This window comes from Musca autumnalis, unplaced genomic scaffold, assembly GCF_047663935.1.
Source record: "Musca autumnalis isolate F117 unplaced genomic scaffold, ASM4766393v1 scaffold_4, whole genome shotgun sequence".
NCBI classification, from domain to species: Eukaryota; Metazoa; Arthropoda; class Insecta; order Diptera; family Muscidae; genus Musca; species Musca autumnalis.
This window is the reverse complement of record NW_027411977.1, coordinates 41,320,125-41,341,830: the sequence shown is the minus strand read 5'-3', so window position 1 is coordinate 41,341,830 and position 21,706 is coordinate 41,320,125. Positions and strand designations below refer to the sequence as shown.

The 21,706-nt window shown below is 35.1% G+C and overlaps 1 protein-coding gene across 1 annotated transcript in view; it reads right to left on the bottom strand.

Moving 5' to 3' along the window:
* The window catches only part of RhoGEF3 (Rho guanine nucleotide exchange factor 3), a 1,152,743-nt gene that overhangs the window by 1,097,606 nt on the left and 33,431 nt on the right, over positions 1 to 21,706 (bottom strand). The window contains exon 2 of the mRNA XM_073985772.1: positions 9,598 to 11,228. The gene's annotated coding sequence lies outside the window, so the exon portion shown is untranslated. The remainder of the gene's footprint in view (positions 1 to 9,597; positions 11,229 to 21,706) is intronic.

Below are 21,706 nucleotides of genomic sequence, written 5' to 3'. Positions count from 1 at the left end.
GAAGAAACAGGAGAACATTTGCTTCGAAGTGCTTCTTACATGAACAACTTTCGTTGGATTTGGCTCGCTTTCGCGATTGTCCAACAAGAAAAATTCATTTTTGCGGATGAGGATTATTTTCTTAGAGCATTTCGACCTTCCAAAACGCTTCCTTCAATGTCCTTTTCGTCCCTTATATTAAGAACTGCTACAAAAGTACCACAAGATGACGTTTTCAGCTTCGAAATGTTTTGCAAAAGATTTTGCTCAGACAATTGTAGGTGCGATTTGACTGAAGACATGTCATCTCATAAGTGAGCTAAAACAACAGTTAACAAAGATATAACGCTAATTTCACATGCCTTACATGGTCTTCAGCAGAAACTTCATCACGCCATAACTCGGAAGTTCGACTCACGGCGGATCTGACCTTCGGGATTCTTAATATACTCACCAAGGGCTTTCTGCCCCAGATTTTCACTTCCATATTGTGTCACAGTGTAAGTATGTTACTAAAATTTTAAACACAATTTCTTATAATGTCCTTAAGATTACTTTTTTCCGTTTGAAAATTGATATTGCCATATTTAACTTTTTAAGGGGTTCTTATAGCAAATGTTCAACAAATAAACAACAACAAAATCTCAAGTTATTTGCAAAATTTTATGCAGCATGGGAAATCATATTTATAAATACTATATTTGCAAAACTTTTGAACGCATCGGTTGGGGCCTGAGGACCACGGCCCTTTTATTCCCTCCACCATGGCATGGAAGGTATTTTTACTTTGTTTTTCCGTTTGTAATGCATTGAAATGATCATTTGAGGCCCTATAAAGTATATATCCTTGATCAGGGTAAAATTCCTTGTCAATCTAAAAGTGTGCGTCCTTCTGTCAAAAATAGCAATTTGGTAAATATGAGTCTTTTGTTTGCAGGCAGGTCAAGTTTGAAGATGGGCTATATCGGCCATGTTTTGGTATAACACCTAAATAACGGAACCCCCGATATGAGGTATTTTGCCATTTTTAGCCACTTTTTAGGCCGAATTGAAATGAAATTTGGGAATTAACATTACTGTTGAAGTGTAGAAATAAGGGAGTTTTGGAAATTCGTACTTATGGATACGAAACGTACAAAATGGTACTAAAGTTGGTACAATTTGGATTTGAGCGAACGGATAGAGCTGGAATCGTGAAATGTTGAATTATGATTATTTTTGGACAGTATGATTGAGGAAGTTTTGAAAATTTGTACCTATGTACACGAAAAGTACTAATGGTACTAAATTTGGTTTTGGGTGTATTTTCTACAAGAATGTTTTACCTTCTGATGACAGAAATTCCCTAATTAAAATGCCTCAAAAATTGCATGCTGTTAATGTGTAGGTGTGAGATGGGGCTGGCTGTATTGTATTGTACGAACAACACTTAAATAAAAATAAATAATAAATAAAATTAGTATTAGTACAACCAATAGCGGGTTCTTCGCTAATAAATAATTAATAAACAATTAAAAAAACTATCAGTCAGCTGTGCTGACCAAGGAAAATAACAACAAAACCAAACCAAAAAGAAAAATTATGCTGTATATAAAATTTATTTATTTTGTATCACGAGTTTGCCTTAAAATCTGTAGGTACTGTAATGTTGGTCTATACCAAATCATTGACATATACAAGGATTTTTAGTAACCATTTTTTCTTAAAGGACTCGAAACATTAAATTGCGTTAAACGTTAAGTTTGGAAGAAATTTTTGAAAAAAGTTTTAGAGTTATCTGGCACAATGGGCGACAGAGTTTTGGAGCTTTTGCGCCATTATCTCAGGAAGTATTAACTTTCTCCGGATAAAAGTTGTACCGTTGTAAATGAGGCCGCTGGAACAACCTACTACAAAGAGAATAAAAACGATGCGAGAAGAGCTCTTAAACTTCACTTTTTCTGAATTTTGTCGATATTCCAACCTGATACATGATTGGATAAAATACTCGTAATATGATGTGCAAGTCTGCACCAATCACAAACTCCCTGCGAAAATTATCTTGCAGATTTGCCATTTTGGTTTGTCCCATCAGGGTTTCAGGAAGTATGGATGTGCGCAGGAAAAAAATTGTACCGTCGTAAAGGCAGCCGCAAGGACAACCCAATGAAAAAATTTCAAAACAATCCGAGAGGAGCTCTTAAACTTCGCTTCGTACGAAGTTTGGGCGGAGGTATCCGAAGGAGTAAACCGAAGAAATAATATGATGTGCAAAGCTTGGACCAAATCGGTTGCTTCCTTCGAGAGTTATCGTTCACACCATTTTACAGAAAAATTTGTAACTTTTGTGGGGGAGGTACCCGTAAGAGTGGACCGATATGTCCCATCTTCGAACATAAAATATAGTTTGGACAAAATATTATGATACCGAAAATTTGGTTCAAATCGGTTGATCGTGCGCACCAGTCAGCCAGACGGATAGACAGGCAGACAGTCATGGCTAAATCGATTCCAAATTTGTCTGAAACGAATTTCGCCCAAACATATTTGGCGTTTAAAATCGTTATTTCTATGAGGCATTGTATGATTGAGCATCCGAGCCAAATGATGTACCAAATATTAAATGAATATTTTCTTCTTCTTCTTTATTTGCATATTCGATCTCCGAATATAAGCGACCAATACAATTATATATAACTAGCAAAATGCCCTGCTACTTCGTATGCGGAAAAGGAATAATATACAAATAATCAATATATAATATGAAAATGGTGAACACTGAACATTTTGATGCACTAATAATACCTATTTTAATTGATGGTATGCACACCCGCCTTGCATCCAGAAAGTCTGCGGTTCGATTCCCAGGCCAAGCAACATACAATATCCCTCAGTAATGTTGGCAACATTTCCTGAGTATTTCAGCCATGTAAAACTTCTGTACAAGTGGTGTCTTAAGACACGCCGTTCGGACTCGGCTATAAACAGTAGGTCCCATATCGCCGAGCTAATATGAATCTTGGTGCACTCATTGATATGACAGAAGTCTTTCTTGTCCTTCTGGGATGTTTGTGGAACAATTATATATTATAAAAATGAAAATTTTATCCACATTTTCCAACCAAAGTTGCTAAATAGTAAACTATTCAGAAGAAAATACGTATTTTCATAACAAAATTCATTTGTCGGTTCACTCTTCAATATTAAGTATTAATACTTCTAGAATATTTATTGTACGACACATCTAACAGTGAACCTGACAAATAAATAATTAATCAGAATTGCACTTCTATTCTTTAGCCCATTACCAAATTTATTGCACTTTAGAACTTTTCGCACACTAATTATATAACTCCAGCGTCATTGCTACACCCAACACCAAATTTAGCACCATTTTATACTTCTCGTATTTCTAACACGATTTGAATTACTCAGACTTCCGCGGCCTCCATACATTATTTCAGAATTTGTATCCATTTCAAAAACTCCTTATCTAAACACCAACACAGATCCTAATACAAAAATTCGAAATTCCAGTTATATTCCTTTATGCAACACCAAAACGATATCAAAATTAGTACTTATAATAGGTATATGTTTCAAAAATTACACCCCTATTTCCAAAACTATATCCCAACCGCGATACTCATTTACAGCTTTATATGATATCCTTATACCGAATTTCACAATTTCAGCTCTATCCCAGCCCATTAGTAATTTTCGTACACTTATGGTACGAATATCCACAACCACATCCATATACCCTACACACCAACGGCGGCCATATACCAAATTTAGTACCATTTAATACTTTTCGTACGAAAGTACGGATTTCAATAACTATTGCTATCCTCCACTCCAACAGTAAACTTAATTCTAAATTTCAGAATTCAAGCTCGATGTGTGCACCACATCCACACTGTACCAAATTTTAGTACCATTTAGTACTTTTTTACGCAATAAGTACGAATTTCCTAAACTACCTCAATCCTATACCTCCAATGGTAATTTTATTTCCAAATTTCAAAATCCATCTCTATCCGTTCAATAAAATCCAAATAGTACCAAATTTAGTACCTTTTAAATACGAATTTCCAAAAATACCTTTATATCTCAATCCCACACTCCAACAGTAATATATATTCTAAATGGAGGATTTCAACTCCATCCGTTCTCCAAAACCAAAATCGTACCAAATTTGGTACACATAACTTCGAATTTCCAAAACCATATTTATATCTTAATCCTAGACTTCAACAGTAATATTAATTCCAAATTTCAGGTTTCCAGCTCTATCCCTTCACCCAAATCCAAATTGTACCAAATTTAGTACCATTTAGTACATTTCGTACACATAAGTACGAATTTCAAAGCTGTCTCCATAAATCAATTCCACACTTCAACAATAATCATACTCCAATTTTCAGGATTCTAGCCTGATTCTAGTACGAATATCCAAAACTACCTGAATTCTATACTCCAACAATAATCTTAATTCCAAATGCCAGAATTCCAGCTCTATCTGTTCTCTAATATCCAAATTTTACCAAATTTAGAACCATTTAGAACTCTTCGTGTACGATAACTCAAAACCACCTCCATCCCTTCATCCTCCACTCCAACAGTAATCTTAATATCAAATTTCAGGATTCTACCTCCATCCATTCACCCAAATGCATATTTCCAATACTCGAATTTTCCATACTCCAACAATAATCACTATTCAAAATTTCACTTTTCTAGCTTTTTCCGTTCACAGAATCCAAATTGTACCAAATTTAGTACCACTTAGTATTTTTCGTACGAATTTCCAAATCAATTATTCCAAATTACAGGTTTCCAGCTCTATCCGTTCACCCAAAAACCAAATTTAGTACCATTTCGTACTTTCGTAACACATAGGTACGATAACTCAAAACCACATCCATACCTCCATCCTCCACTCCAACAGTAATCTTAATTCCAAATTTCTACCTCCATCTATTCACCCAAATTCAAATTGTACCAGATTTAGTACCGTTTAGTACTTTTCGTACACTTCCATATCTCAATCCTACACTTAAAATGTAATCTTAATTCCAAAATTTCAGGATTCCACCTATATCCCTTCACCCAAATCCCAATTGTACCAAATTTAGTACCGTTTAGTATTTTTCGTACACATAAAGTACGAATTACCAAAACTACTCAATCCTATACTCCAACAATAATCATTATTCCACTTTTCAGGATTCCACCTCTATCCATTCATCCAAATCCAAATTGTACCAAATTTAGTACACATTAGTACTTTTCGTACACATAAGTACGAACTTCCAATACCACGTCATATCTTAATCCTACGTTTCAACATAAATCTTAATTTCAAATTTCAACTTTCCACCTCTATCCGTTCACACAAATCAAAATTGGTACTAAATTTAGTACCATTTAGTACTTTTCGTACACATGAGTACGAATTTCCCAAACCATTTCATTTTATATACACCACTTCTCAACCTTGATTTGCATACCCAATTCCACGATTCTAGCTATATCCATTCAAAATATACAATTGGTACTAAATTATGTAACTTTTAGTACACTTAGAGGTCGAATTTCCAAAAACCCTTTGGTACATCTTTCTAACTCTCCATCAGTGACCCTCATTCCAAATTTCATAATTCTTGCTCTTCCCGTTTGCCTAATACTAAGGGTAACATATTTGGTACCTTTTAGTACTTTTCGTACCCTTCTAGTTCGAATTTCCAAAAACCCAGCCTTATCTCACGCATACACACCAACAACAACCCCACACTCAAAATTTCAAGCTTCTAGCTTCAGCCGTTTCGTCTGGGCGATGATCTGTCAGTCACTCACTAAGCTCTTTTTAAAAGGTTTTATTTAGCTCACCCCGTTTGTTTTATTTTTTATTCTTGGGTCAAATTTAGTAATTCAAATTTCACCCTCTTCCTGTCAACCGATTAATCTGAAATTTTGTATACACTTTGGATTTTGGTGACAATACAATTATGTTTATTCACTATCATTATAAATTCAAGATGGCGGCCGCTACAAAATGGCGGATAAACGTAGGTTTTATCAATCCCATCAATATGGGTATCAAATGAAAGGGCTCAACAAACAGAATACAATATACTATAAAAAATTTAAATCCAAGATGGCGGCCGCTACAAAATGGCGGATAACGTAGGTTTTATCAATCCCATCAATATGGGTATCAAATGAAAGTGCTCTACCAGTAGAATACAATGTACTATATAAAATTAAAATCCAAGATGGCGGCCTCTACAAAATTGCGGATAAGGTAGGTTTTATCAATCCCATCAATATGGGTATCAAATGAAAGGGCTCAACAAGCAGAATACAACTATAAAAAATTGAAATCCAAGATGGCGACCGCTACAAAATGGCGGGTAACGTAGGTTTTATCATCCCATCAATATGGGTATCAAATGAAAGGGCTCAACAAGCAGAATACAACTATAAAAAATTAAAATCCAAGACGGCGGCCTCTACAAAATGGCGGATAACTTAGGTTTTATCAATCCCATCAACATGGGTATCAAATGAAAGGTCTCTACAAGTAGAATACAATTTACTATGCAAAATTAAAATCTAAAATGGCCGCCGCTACCAAATGGCTGATAACAATTTTTTATCAATCCCACCAATATGGGTATCAAATAAAAGGGCTTGACAAGAAGAATACAGTGCACTATACAACCTCAGTATTTAAGATGGGCGCAGCCACTAAATGGCGTATAATTAAGATTTAAATTTAGAAATTGAATCTGTAATTTAGGTATCTGATTAATCCAGCCTGAATCCACCACCAAAGTCAAGATTTTTTATCGTGTTGAGGACTGTGTGGCGTTAGGGTGGCTAAAAATGATACGTCGTTAGCGGTACGTCGTTAGAGGTACAGTTGGACTGCAATAAACTAACGGGCAAGAAACCTTGGAATAATGAAGCACTAAATGAATTAAACAGAATGCGAAATAAAAACTAAAAACTAGAAAATAAAAATAGGTAAAAAACTTTTTAAGTTAAACGGTTTTATGTTAAACATACATTGCAATGTTTAAGATAAATGTACTAAAAACCAAAAAATAATAAAATAGATACAGTCGTGGGAATTATAAACATATGCATAGGCTAGACTAAAATAAAACCGTGGGGCACGTCAATTGTCTACAATCGTTGATTAAAGTGTTTGTTTTGTAATGTTACACTATAATTAGGCAGTTGTTCAACCGACAACGATGGACGTGTGATAAGTAGGGCTAGAATGTGGAAACAAACTAGCAAGCTCGATTATAAGCGAGTTTTAGGGTTTCATAGTGGTGAGCGAGTAGTACTTTGTCGATTAAAGACAAACTACGAGCAGTGAAACGATTCCTCGCCAGCCAGCAGTGTGAATGTCCAACGATAAACTAGTTGAAACATCTCTTTTATTTACATGGAGTGTATAACTATTGGAATTTCCATGAGCAAGAAAATAGTAAGTAATTTCCTCACCGTCTGCGGGCCAACTGCCTAACGACGAATTAAACGATTCTTCTATCGCACATTAAGTCGATAATTTGTAGACAATTGACGTGCCCCACGGTTTTATTTTAGTCTAGCCTATGCATATGTTTATAATTCCCACGACTGTATCTATTTTATTATTTTTTGGTTTTTAGTACATTTATCTTAAACATTGCAATGTATGTTTTACATAAAACCGTTTAACTTAAAAAGTTTTTTACCTATTTTTATTTTCTAGTTTTTAGTTTTTATTTCGCATTCTGTTTAATTCATTTAGTGCTTCATTATTCCAAGGTTTCTTGCCCGTTAGTTTATTGCAGTCCAACTGTACCGCTAACGACGTACCGCTAACGACGTATCATTTTTAGCCACCCTAACGCCACACAGTCCTCAACACGATAAAAAATCTTGACTTTGGTGGTGGATTCAGGCTGGATTAATCAGATACCTAAATTACAGATTCAATTTCTAAATTTAAATCTTAATTATACGCCATTTAGTGGCTGCGCCCATCTTAAATACTGAGGTTGTATAGTGCACTGTATTCTTCTTGTCAAGCCCTTTTATTTGATACCCATATTGGTGGGATTGATAAAAAATTGTTATCAGCCATTTGGTAGCGGCGGCCATCTTAGATTTCAATTTTGCATAGTAAATTGTATTCTACTTGTAGAGACCTTTCATTTGATACCCATGTTGATGGGATTGATAAAACCTAAGTTATCCGCCATTTTGTAGAGGCCGCCGTCTTGGATTTTAATTTTTTATAGTATATTGTATTCTGCTTGTTGAGCCCTTTCATTTGATACCCATATTGATGGGATTGATAAAACCTACCTTATCCGCCATTTTGTAGCGGTCGCCATCTTGGATTTCAATTTTTATAGTATATTGTAGTCTGCTTGTCCCTGGCTACGTCGGTGAATAGGGGCATTCGTTCCTAAAAGGAATTTTACACTACCAGACATAGACTTCCATTTTGTGTCACAGTGTTATCAGTAGGATTTCTTATAGAGACCAAATGTCTTTCATAGGAGCCCAACAGGTCTTTTAGAGATGTCATTATATTAAAGGACCTGTTGGACTCCTATGAAAGACATTGTGGTCTCTATGGGAAATCCTACTGATTACACTGTGACACAAAACGGAAGTCAACGCCTTTGTGAGAAGACCAGTTGGTCTCCTGGTGGAAGACTTGTAGAACGTATATAGATGACGGTAAATGTCCAAGTATTATTCGATTGTCATCGAAGTTTACTTTTGCTTGCAAAAAATTAAGGGATCAGTTGGATCAAAAATATTCTCGACATGCATTTGGTGACGAAAAGACTTGTATAATATATGTACCGTACTTTCTTTTAAAATAAGTAATGATTTCCGAAAAAAGGTTTACCGAATTTAATGTTGTATTTCTGTTATGGGTCGAGTCATTTTTTCGATTCAGACTCCGACTGCAGCAAAATTGCTCGACTCCGAACCCCAAACCTTGATTAATAATCATTACGATGGGTCATCAACGCTGGGTCTGCTAGTATTTTAATAGAAAATAAACGTTATTTAAGTCATCATTAAGTAAATGTATATTCATTCTTTCTACAAAAAAAAGTTGAAAAATCATCACCCTAGTGGCTCATCAATAATGACCTTCCAATCAGACATTCTAGAAACATGTCAAAAGGTCATTTATAATTAATTTTTTAACTATCTGCAGACAATTTTTGCATTAAAATTTTATTTCAATGAAATCTAAACAATTCATCATTTTCTAGACAAAATGAAATCAAAATTTCATGAATAGCATTAATATCACAAAAAAAAAAGCTGAGAATAAAATTTATCATTTCCCCCCTGAGGAAAAATCAAAAAGGTTTTCTTTGTAAATGAAAAAAAAAATACCAAAGGGCCAGATGAATGAAGATACATATTTATTATGGAATCACCAAACTTAAATTACCACCATCATTCACTGACCCGCTCTCTTTCTCTAAAAAAAAACACGTCTCTCTAAAAGACCGATGAGTGTGACTTATGAAATAACTAAAGTGTTTTATGTTTGAAAATTATTATGTTGATGTTGTTGTTGGTATTTTTTTAAGAATTTATTACCTTGCTTTTTGATGAGGTTCTGCGATTCGCCTTGTCCTTTGGGGTTGTTGTGAAAGAAGAAGATGCTGCTGCTACTGCTCTTAATGTGGGTCATTGATCTATAGAATTGTGTTGTTGTATGTTGGTTGTACTCCGTCGACTTATTTCAATATTAATGATGCTGAAGATAATGTTGCAGACTTTTGTGAGCCACGGCACACAACAAAAACAAAAATAATGCCAAGAATTCGTCTTGGCTGTTGAAAAATAAAATGTCGTTGTCCCCTTACTTAGATTTATAAGTGTTGTTGTTTTCACTTAAAGCGTTTTTGTTATTTTTGCCTTTGATAACAAGAATTTTTTTGTGTACAAAAAACATGATTTTTAGTGGTTAAAAGTTCTCAGTCATTCAGACACATATTGCATTACATACACACACATTTGTATTCATATTGCTGTGCTGTTATTTACACGGGGGACGGGGTTATTTTGCTTTTAGAACTCCACACAACAAATACACTTTCACTTGATACACTTATTTTTACTGTTTCTCATCTTAGGTTAGCCATGCTCTATTTCTCCCTAAATTATATGGAGAATTTTAGGCAAATTTACCACCGGGAGTTAATGCGAATTTTCTCTTAATCACCATTTTTGCTGCTTTGTTTACATTTGCCGTTTCATATGCACAAATACTAAACTCACAACACACACAGATTGGTTTTGGAATACTCTTATTACTCCTTGGATATTATATTGAGAATATGCAGAGTGTTACCAGGACATAACATGTATTTGCTCTTTAAAACCATTGATGCTGTTTTGTTTACATTTGTCGTTTAACATTTACACTACTCCATTACAATATATGGGAATTTGCCCCGTTAGAAAAGAGAGAGCCGATAACATTTACAAACACGTATTTCCAAACAAAGAGAATGTAATTCTTTTGAATCAAAAGCTTTAATGGTCTCTCTCCATTGGATTACATACACAGTGTTACCCGGAGCGAAAATTACATATTTCATTTTTAACAGCATTGTTGCTGATTTTTTCCTTTATATTTGCCGTTAAAATTCTCACTTAAACACTCTTAGACTTTTGTTGGAATTTTTTATTTATTTCTACTCACATTGACCATAAACTGTTATAGGGTCTCTACTCTTTTTCATTCATTGTTTGCTGCACAAGGATGCTGTTTGGTTTACATCATCCCTGTAAAAACTGTTTTGCTATGCTGCTATTGTTGTTGCTGCCACACAGAAATGGTCTTACTCACGCTTTCTTTGTACTGTTGTTGTTGTGGCAGCATTTTAGTTAGTCATGATTATTGACTTTTGTTTTCACATTCGTTGATTTTTGTTTTTCTTTTTTTCGATGAGAATATTGATAATAATCATTATGACATTGTACATAATTATAATAGCGCCGCCTGTAATGCTTCGTTTTACATTATGAATTGCTTTGTTTTCTTTTGTTTCTTTCTTTTGTTTTGTTATAATTTACCAACAACACAGAAAGTCAATTAAATATTTTGTGTTTTGTTTTCGAATACTTTTCGCCAAAAACTTTTGTTATTATATTGTTCATATTTAAAGCACACATACATACTCAATGTTTTTGATGCTGATGAATGCTTTGCCGCCGGAAACCTGTAAAGAGGGAATTGTTTTGTATTTAGCCACTTTAACTAAGTAACACCAATATTGCATATTTTTAGGGCGTGGCAAAATGATGGAAATATTGTTCAAAGAAAACTTTTCTATTAAAAATTTCTTGGAAATGTTCTTGAAAATTTACAAACTTTATTTGAATTGTTAATAGAGTTTTTGTTTTGCTTTGAAGTGTAAACCATATGCCGTGATTATTTTGTCATAGATTGAGACAAGAATTCCCATACCACATATGTACAATAATATCGCAACGATACAAAAAAATCTGTGCGTATGATTATTATTATCATATTTCTGATTATTAACAATTATACGCACCGGGGTTCCGATACCATTGTTATAACCTAAACGAGGGTATATACACTTTCATACGGGCAAAATGTGCCTCATCGAAATAATGGTTTTAGACCCCAAGTATGTTTGGACAAAATGTGTTTTAGACAATTTTGAGTCAATTGAGCAATGTCCGTCCGTCTGTCTAGCTGGCTGGAGCGCACGACAACTCTCGAATGGATTAACCGATTTGATCCAAAATTTGGCTTCCGTAATGTTTTGCGCAAACTTAGTTTAAGTTCGAAGATCGGTCCCACTCCTTCCGGTACCTCCCCCACAAAAGTTAGAAAATGTTCGGAATTGCGCACGATAACTCTTGAAGGGAGTGACAGATGTAATCCAAACTTTGCACATCGTGAAATTTCTACTAGACTTAGATGAGGTTCCAATATGGACTCAATCGGTTCACTGCTTCGGGTACCTCCCACACAAAATTTCGGATAAGTTCAGATTAGGACCTGCTCACGAATCGATTTGATTTTTGTTGTAGCAACTTGTACTTGCTGCCCCCTATACGACGGTTCAAGTTTCATCAGGGGCAAAACTCTACTTCCTGAGAAAATAGCCTGAAAGATTCAAAACCCCTATGACACCGTGTGTAGCGGTTGGAGCGCAAGATAACTCTCGAAAGGATCTACTGAGTCGGTCCAAAATGTGGCCTTCGTAATATTTTGTGCAAACGATACAAAAAAATTCTGTGCGTATGATTGTTATTATCGTATTTCTCATTATTAACAATTATACGCACTGGGGGTTCCGATACCATTGTTTTTTACAGTGTTTTATTTAAGTTGGTTGTTGTCTGTTTAGTTCGAAGCTAGTAAACAATTTTTGCACACTTTTCAGATTTGGATGACAAGTGAAATCAAAATCAATATGGGGTTTTTTTCTGAAGTCCCCATTCAGCAGTACCAGCCGATTTCAAGAATTTTGAGGATTTTATTTTTATTCTTAGCCCGAATTGGCTCTAACTTGACATTTAGGGTTTCCAATGGTACAGACACTTCCCCACTAGGCACTTCCCCCCAAGTTTTGTTATAGCCCCCATATAGCGGTTCCACCCGATTTCAGGTATTTTGAGGAGTTAATCTTAATTATACCCTACACCACACAGTGGTAAGGGGTATTATGTATTTGTGCATTTGTATGTAACATACAAAAGGAAACGAAATAGACCCATAGTTCCTTTTGGGGATATACATATAATCACTTTCTGAGTCGATTTATGCATGTCCGTCCGTCTGTCTGTCTGTCGATGTATTTTTGTTCGCAACGTACAGGTCGCATTTTTTGTCCGATTCAGCTGAAAATTGGGAACTACAACTTTTTTAGCCATAGGAAGAACGCTATTGCTTTTGGTGAAAATCGGTTCAGATTTGGATATAGCTCCCATATATATTTTCGCCCGATTTCACATATTTGCTGCACCAAACACGCTATATACGTCCAATTTTAATGAAATTTTGAATGTGTAACTGAATTCGGTCTACAAATAAGTGAGCCAAATTATATAGAAATCGGGTCAGATTTGGATATAGCTCCCATATTTATTTTCGGCCGATTTCACGTATTTCTGTACCACACACGCAATTTATGTCCGATTTCGATGGAATTTGGAATGTGTGACTGAATTTGGTCTAAAAATAAATGTGCCAAATTATATCGAAATCGGTTCAGATTTGGATATAGCTCCCATATATATGTTTGCCCGATTTCATGTATGTGCTGCACCAATCACGCTATATACGTCCGATTTTAATGAAATTTGGAATGTTTGACTGAATTTGGTCTAGAAATAAGTGTGCCAAATTATATAGAAATCGGTTCAGATTTGGATATAGCTCCCATATATATTTTCGGGCGATTTCACGTATTTTCTGTACCAAACACGCTATATATTTCCGATTTCGATAAATTTTGGAATGTGTGACTGAATTCAGTCTAGAAATAAATGTGCCAAATTATATCGAAATCGGTTCAGATTTGGATATAGCACCCATATACAGTTGCGTTCAAAATAATAGGAGCGCCCATACAAAAAAAGAAATATGTCAAAAAATAAGGTTAAACTTACCCATTTTGGTTTATTTTAAATTTGTTTAACATTGTTGACATCCCAACAGTATATTCATCAGCAGAAATCTGACAATCTGCTTTAAATTATTTACTGTTTACACCAACATTATAAATCGTGTTTAAAGTTTTTGTTCAAAAAAATAGGAGTGTGGAAGAAAAAGGACGATAAAAATAGTTTTAGTTGAGTTTAGGATCAAAATTGTCAATATTTTAGTTAACAGTAGTAAATCCAATAGATTTTATGAGATTTGATTGTTGTTTGAAAACAAAAGTCCTTTGGAGGTAGCCAAAAAACAGGCGATTGTCCTTGGAGAAATTGAGCACTTATTGGGCAACTCAATGGATTTTGTAGACAAAAGCTTTAACGATTAGATTTATTTGATACTATGGATGTTATCTCTAACAATATATAATGATTGGAATCCCATAAATTTGGGTATTTTGATCCTTGATCCAATTTTTAAGACAGTTTACATTAGCCCTTAAGGTAAGGATCGGCCAAAAAAATCGTATCTATAAGGAATTTATTCCCCAACCAAATAATATTTGGAAGTCCTTAGGGTGCTAACCTTGTGTATGCAATCAATTTCGCTTCCATTCAAAAAATGTTTAAAACGTGAACGGTTGAAATTTACTTTGAACCATTTAGTGATAGGCAGGCTGGGATTGCACTATGGTTGGTATACGCCGTAATATATTTTTCAATATAAACTTACGTTTTTCACTCAAAAATACTTCATTTAGGTTAGTTTCTTTAGAAAACTGTTTATTATACGATGCAAAACCTAATAAAAATAATCTTAGGCCAACTTCAAAAGTTTGTCTTTAAAGCTTCCTTCTCAACAAAGCGTTTTGAAACTGTCTCATATGTGCCAATCATCCAATTATTCAAAAATGAACCATATAATCAATTCTGCGTGCAGTTAAGATGCTAAGGACCTCAAAACATCACTTAATCGAGAAATTAATGTCTTATAGATACGCTTTTTTAATCGATCCTTACGTAAAGAGTTAATGGAAACCGGCTTCAACTTGGCTCAAGGATCAAAATACACGAATTTCCGGGATACCGATCATTATATATTGTTCGAGATAACAGCCAGAGCATCAAAAAACTCTATTCACTAAAGTTCTGTCTACAAAATCGATTGAGTTACCTAATAATTGCTCAATTTATGGAAAAAATCGCTGCAAGGACAATCACCTGTTTTTAGGCTACCTCCAAAAGAACTTTGTTTTCAAACAGCCATCAAATCTCATAAAATCTATTGGATTTACTACTGTCAACTAAAATATAGGCAATTTTGATCTTTAACTCAACTAAAAATATTTTTATTGCCCTTTTTCTTCCGTACTCTATTTTTGAACAACAAATTTGAAGGCGATTTATAATGTTGGTGTAAACAGTAAATAATTTAAATCAGATTACCACATTTCTGCTGATGAATTAACTGTTGGGATGTCAGCAATGTTAAATAAATTCAAAATAAACCAAAATGGGTAGGTTTAACCATGTTTATTCGACCATTCCCTTGGTGTGAATGAGCACTCCTATTATTTTGAACACAGCTGTATATTTTCGGCCGATATCGCGTATTTGCTGCTTCAAACACGCTATATAAGTCCGATTTCAATGATATTTGGAATGAGTGACTGAATTCGGTCTGGAAATAAATGTGCCAAATTATATCAAAATCGGTTAAGATCTGGATATAGCTCCGATTTATATTTTACATATTCACAGTGGTGTAGGGTATCATATAGTCGGCCCCGCCCGACTTTGATCCTTTCCTTACTGGTTTTTACCCGGAATTGGTTGTAACATGGCATCTGGATTTTTCTATGGTGCAGAAACTTCCCCAGCAAGAATTTGGTATAGAATTTGGAACCACCCGATTTCAGGCATTTTAAAGTTTTGATCTACATTTTCTACTAAAAACTAAAATAACATTTTTATACCCCCAGCCTTTAGGCTAAAGAGGGTATTTATACTTTGATACGACCAATAATGGTTTTAGACCCCATCGAAATAATGGTTTTAGACCCCAAGTATGTTTGTACGACATCCGTTACAAACAATTTTGAGTAGATCTAGCAATGTCCGTCCGTCTGTCTGTCTGGCTGGTTTGCACGATAACTCTCGAACGGATCAATCGATTCTGTTCAAATTTTGGGTATAGAAATATTTTGTCCAGATTTGATTTAAGTTCGAAGATGTGCCATATAGGTCCACTCCTTTCGGTACCTCCTCCACAAATGTTCAACAATTTGAGTAGATCTAGCAATGTCCTAGCAATGTCCGTCCGTCTGTCTGTCTGGCTGGTGCGCACGATAACTCTCGAACGGATCAATCGATTCTGTTCAAATTTTGGGTATAGAAATATTTTGTCCAGATTTGATTTAAGTTCGAAGATGTGCCATATAGGTCCACTCCTTTCGGTACCTCCTCCACAAATGTTCAACAATTGTCGCAAAACTTGTGCGCACGATAACTCTCGAAGGGAGTAACCGAATTGTACCAAACTTTGCATATGGTAATTCTACCTATAGGCATACATCAGGTTCGAATATGGATTATATCGGTCCACTCCTTCAGGTACCTCCCACAGAAAATGTTAAATAAGTGCAGTTTAGTGACACCTCACGAATCGTTATGAAATTTTTTGTAATTTTTTTTCGAGGGCAAGTCCATAGTTCCCGAGATAATGGCGCATAACCTCAAAAAAACGCTGCACTATGTCGCGAGTTCAAATAAACGGTGGCCGAATATAAAAGGAGTAGGCGTTGGCAGATGAATTTTGGTATAAATACTTATAGTTCAGTGACAATGTCGAGAGCAAAAAATTGGGAAGGTCGATCCACGTTTTGGGATAGTCCCCATGCAACGGTACTTCTTAATGTTTCGGTATTTTGAATATTTTAGCTAAACTTATCAACCAAATTGGTTGAATTTTGAGATGCGGGGTTTTCACTTTACAAAACACTTTTCCGATAAAAATTATGGACATATGTGGGTCCACGTTTTGATATAGACCCCATATAACGGTACCTCCCGATTTTCGAAATTTTGAAGATTTTACATATGTTTCACGCCCAAATACGCCGAAATTTTACATTGAGGGTTGCCAATGGACCAAAAAACTTTTCTGATAAAAATTATATACATAGGTCCACGTTTTGTTATAGCTCCATTTGAACGGTATCGCCCGATTTTCGGTATTTTCAAGGTTTTAGCCACATTAAACAACCAATGTAGCTGATATTTGGTATTTAGTGTTTGCCAGGTCTTGCGAAATATTTTTACAGAGAATTGTTGGTATTGGTTCACGTTATGATATAACCCACGTTGAACGGTTCCGCCAAATTTTCGGGCTTTTAAGATTTTAGTCACATAATCTACCCAAAAATACAGAAATTTGGTGTTCAGTCTTCATACGAAGACAGTTCGGAAACTTCTTAGCCTAGCACAAAAAGCGCGGTATAAACAGAAAAAAGTTAAGTGTTTTGGAAACTTCCATCTCTGTTATGAACACATGTTAAATTTTGTTTCGATCTGGCAACTCCTTCATATAGAAACAGGTGTTCAAAAAAGACGAATCCGCAATTTTTTTACAATGGAAAAATTAGAACTGCCTGCTGTCATTAATATTTACATAAAAATGGTTTATCGTCCAAAAACAGCAACAACAACAGAAATTGTAAGCCAAAGTGCATGATATGGTATTAAGTGATCGACGAATAAAAGTGCGTGAAATTGCTAATATCATGGACATCTCAAATGATCGAGTCCATTTAATTTTGCATGAAGAACTACTGATGAAAAAGCTTTCTGCAAGATGGGTGCCGCATTTGTTAACAGTCGATCAAAAACGCATAAGAATCAACATTTCTCAAGCTTGTTTGGATCGTTTTAAGCGAAATAAAATGGATTTTAAGCGTCGTTTCATAACTGTTGATGAGACATGGATCCACCACTATACTCCAGAGACAAAAGAAACAATGGACTGAAGCTGGAGGAAGTGCCCCAAAGAAGGCAAAAACAATTCAATCGGCTTGGTAAGGTTATGGCAACGGTTTTTGTGACTTCAAAGGTATTTTATTGATTGACTATCTGCAAAAGGGTAAAACAATAAATTCAGAGAACTATTGCAACCTTTTGGATCAATTAAATGTACAAATTCGAGAAAAACGTCCTGGCTTACAACACAAAAAAATAATTTTTCATCAAGACAACGCACCAGCGCACAAGAGTGTTTTAACAATGGCTAAAATCAGCGAATTAAAGTACGAGTTGCTTGACCACCCACGTTATTCTCCTGATTTAGCTCCCAGTGACTTTTTCCCAAATCTAAAAAAAAAAAATCCTTGCTGGCAAGCGTTTTACTCAAATGAAGATGCAATTACAGTTGTAAAACACTATTTTGAAGACCTTGAGGAAACTATTTTAATCAAGGGATAGAATTGCTAGAAAAGCGTTGGACTAAGTGTATTGAAGTTTCAGGAGATTATATTGAAAAATAAAAATATTTTTGAAAAACTAAATATTCTCTTTCATTGATAGGCTAAGAAGTTTCCGAACCGCCCTCGTATATTTTTGTGAGTTTATTAAATACATCAAAATTTTGTCTTCAAATAAGAGAATTTTTCTTAAAATTTTTTTGACCGATTAATGGTTAATAAACGGCACATTTTTTGTTAAAAATCGAAATTTTGACTTTGTATTCTTTTCCTTGACGGTGTATTCTTTTTCGGGGACAAGTCCATACTTTTTGAGATAATGGCCCTGGCACTAACTAAACTTGGTTGTGCCTAACATAACACTAGCGTACATACTTGGATTACGTCCAAATATGGAACGTACATCGTACCACTACTTAGGGTATCTCCCAACACAAAATTTGGAACATGTAAAGTTTAAGGTTTTTTATACCCTCAGCATTTATGCTAACGAGGTATATACACTTTCATACGGGCAAAATGTGCCTCATCGAAATAATGGTTTTAGACCCCAAGTATGTTTGGAGGAAATGTGTTTCAGACAATTTGGAGTCCATTCAGCAATGTCCGTCGGTCTGTCTGTCTGGATGGCTGGTGCGCACGATAACTCTAGAAGGAATGATCCGATTTGGCTATCGCAATATTTGGTCCAAACTTAGTTTAAGTTCGAAGATGGGTTATAGGTCCACTACTCCCACAAAAGTTCGAAATGTTTAGAAAATTTGTGCCCACGATAACTCTTGAAGGAAGTAGCCGGTTTGATCCATACTTAGACATCGTGAAATTTCTACCAGACTTTAATGAGGTTCCAATATGGACTCAATCGGTTCACTCCTTCGGGTACCTCACACACAAAATTTCGATAAGTACAGATTAGGACCTGCTCACGAATCGCTTTGATTTTTGTTGTAACAACTTGTATCCATTGCCCACCATACAACGGCACCAGTTTCATCAGGGGCAAGTCCATACTTTCCGAGAAAATAGCCTGAAAGGTGCGAAAAGCCCCTATGACACCGTGTGTAGTGGATGGAGTGCAAGATAACTCTCGAACGGATCTTCCGATTCGGTCCAAAATGTAGCCTTCGTATTTTTTTTGAGCAAACTTAGTTTAAGTTCGAAGATAAGCCATATCGGTCCACTCCTTCAGGTACCTCCCCCACAAAAGTTAAAAATTGTTCGGAAAAATTGTGCGCACGATAACTCTTGATGGTGGTGACCGATTTGCTCCATACTTTACACATCCTATTACATCTACCAGATATAGCACTGGCTCGAATAAGTTCTATATTTGTCCACTCCTTCGGGTACCTCCCACACAAATTTTTGCATAAATTCACTTTAATGTCTTGTTCTTACTAAGGCTGTCTATCGCTGTCATTCGCTGTCTATTCGTTGTTCGAACCCAAATTACGATATAATTACTTCATTTCCCATACAAATTTGAAAGAACGAACAACGAGTTTTGTACATTGTTCAATTAAATTACTCTCCGAACGACGATAAAATATGTCCCATCTCTAACAAATGAGAGAATTTATCGAAATAAATTAATTATGACAGGAAAATACAAAAACTAAAAACTTATTAAAAACCCAAACATTTTTAGAAAAACTGAAAAACATGTATGAAAAGTAAACGGTTCAACGACTAGTACACACTGAAATCATAGCAAATTTTGTCTTCTTTTTTCACTGCAGTTTCATTTCTTGTCCATCGTTTTAACCCAGATATGCCCAAGGCTTGATAGTGATCATTTTTTACATATTTTTCTATATTTTTCTTACAAAAATTAAAATTTTTTGTACTGATGGTGTCCGGATGTATTTCTAGATATATCCTTGAGGTCAGAAATAAAAACGTAACTTTGACAAAGCTGACAAGTCATGAAACAAGAATTTTTTGTGTCCTATATATAGGACGTTGGTCATATCTGGGTTAAATTCGCGTTCAAATCCAGAAACAAAAATCAAATGCCTGCCACAAAGTCTGTATACGAAAAAGATATTTTGGCATGTCTCTCTCTCGTTAATTTTTGAAAATAGAAAAATTAAAAAACTTGCTGAAAACAACAAAATTGTGAGAAAAAGAAAACATGAATGAAAATAATATAATTTACCCCCTGTTTTTGTAAAAAAATTTATTGTTCTCACACGAATTGTCAAATTTTGTAGATTGATTTTACTCGCCTCAGCGCAAATGTGGAACGTTGATTTTTGAATGAGGACTTTTTAACTATATATAGAAAGTGTCTACGAAGAATTAGGTCTGTATGTCATCTAGGGGCTGAGCTATGGATGTCTAAATTATTACGAATATAGACGAACGAGCAAAAATAGTTACAAAAACAGGGGTTAATATTAAATAGATATCTAAAAGAAGCACAAATATTTTTCGGTTCGTGTCAATTAGTTTTATTCGTCTTTTTTGCTGAAACTTTCTTTAAAATCAGTAAATAAAAAGTATGAAAATATCAATACAATCATGTTGCTATGAATTGTGCACCATGTCGTAGGAACGGGTTATTCGTGTACGTAATTATGAGAGCGAACAACGTGATTCAAATGCTGGTATGAACATGACATTAGACCTGCTCTCGAATGCTGCCTCAATTACGACAGTAAAAGTTGTTTTTCAGGGCAAGTCCATACTTCTTGAGAAAACAGAAAGTTGTAAAAAACCACCTTCGAAAAATTGGCAATGTTTACCAAGGGGTAAGGCAGGGAAGACTATAGTTGCAGATCTCGCCACAGAAATTCTCGATCAGAGTGTTTCTTTTCACACGTATCTATTTGAGCGGGCAATTGACACTTGGGTATAAAAAGTTTCTAGTTGAAAAAAAAAAGAAACAAGGGAACTGGTGAGGATCTGTGGCAAGATCTGAAACGATAGTCTTCCCTGCCTTACCCCTTGGTAAAACATTGCCAATTTTTCCCACTAATAAATTATAGTTGTTTTAATAAAATATTAAAGAACGACTATGGGATTAAGCCTGACTATTTTGAAAAACAAAAATAGAAGTCGTCATCCCAAATAAAAAACGCCAACCCTCGTAAAACCAAACCTTACAGATCCGCTACAAACTCGGATAAAAATGTTGTTTTTGCTACATTTCACCCCCTAAACATGTCTGAAGTTGACGTCCATACAAAATTTCGTAACGATTTGGGTCCATAATTGCGGGCTGTAATTTCATTACAATTTTTAATTGACGGACACACATTTCAGAATCACTCGAGCGTCGAGATATGCATTTTGGTATACCGCATGAGGGTCTACGACGAATATTCCGCGGCGTTGCATTAATTTTCTGAAAAGTAACTTACAATGCCCTTTCCGCATTGTGGTGTAGGGTATACAAATTATTTTATTAATATCGTTTATAACAAGCATCGCTTAAACGTCCAAATTTTGTCGGCCCCTTGACCATTTTCATAAGCGATTTCGTCTCTATTTCATATTTTATTTGGTAACTTACAACTATCAATACAATTCAACCAGTACCTCATAGGCATTTGTTAAACGATTTAGAAAGATAATTACTTGTTTGA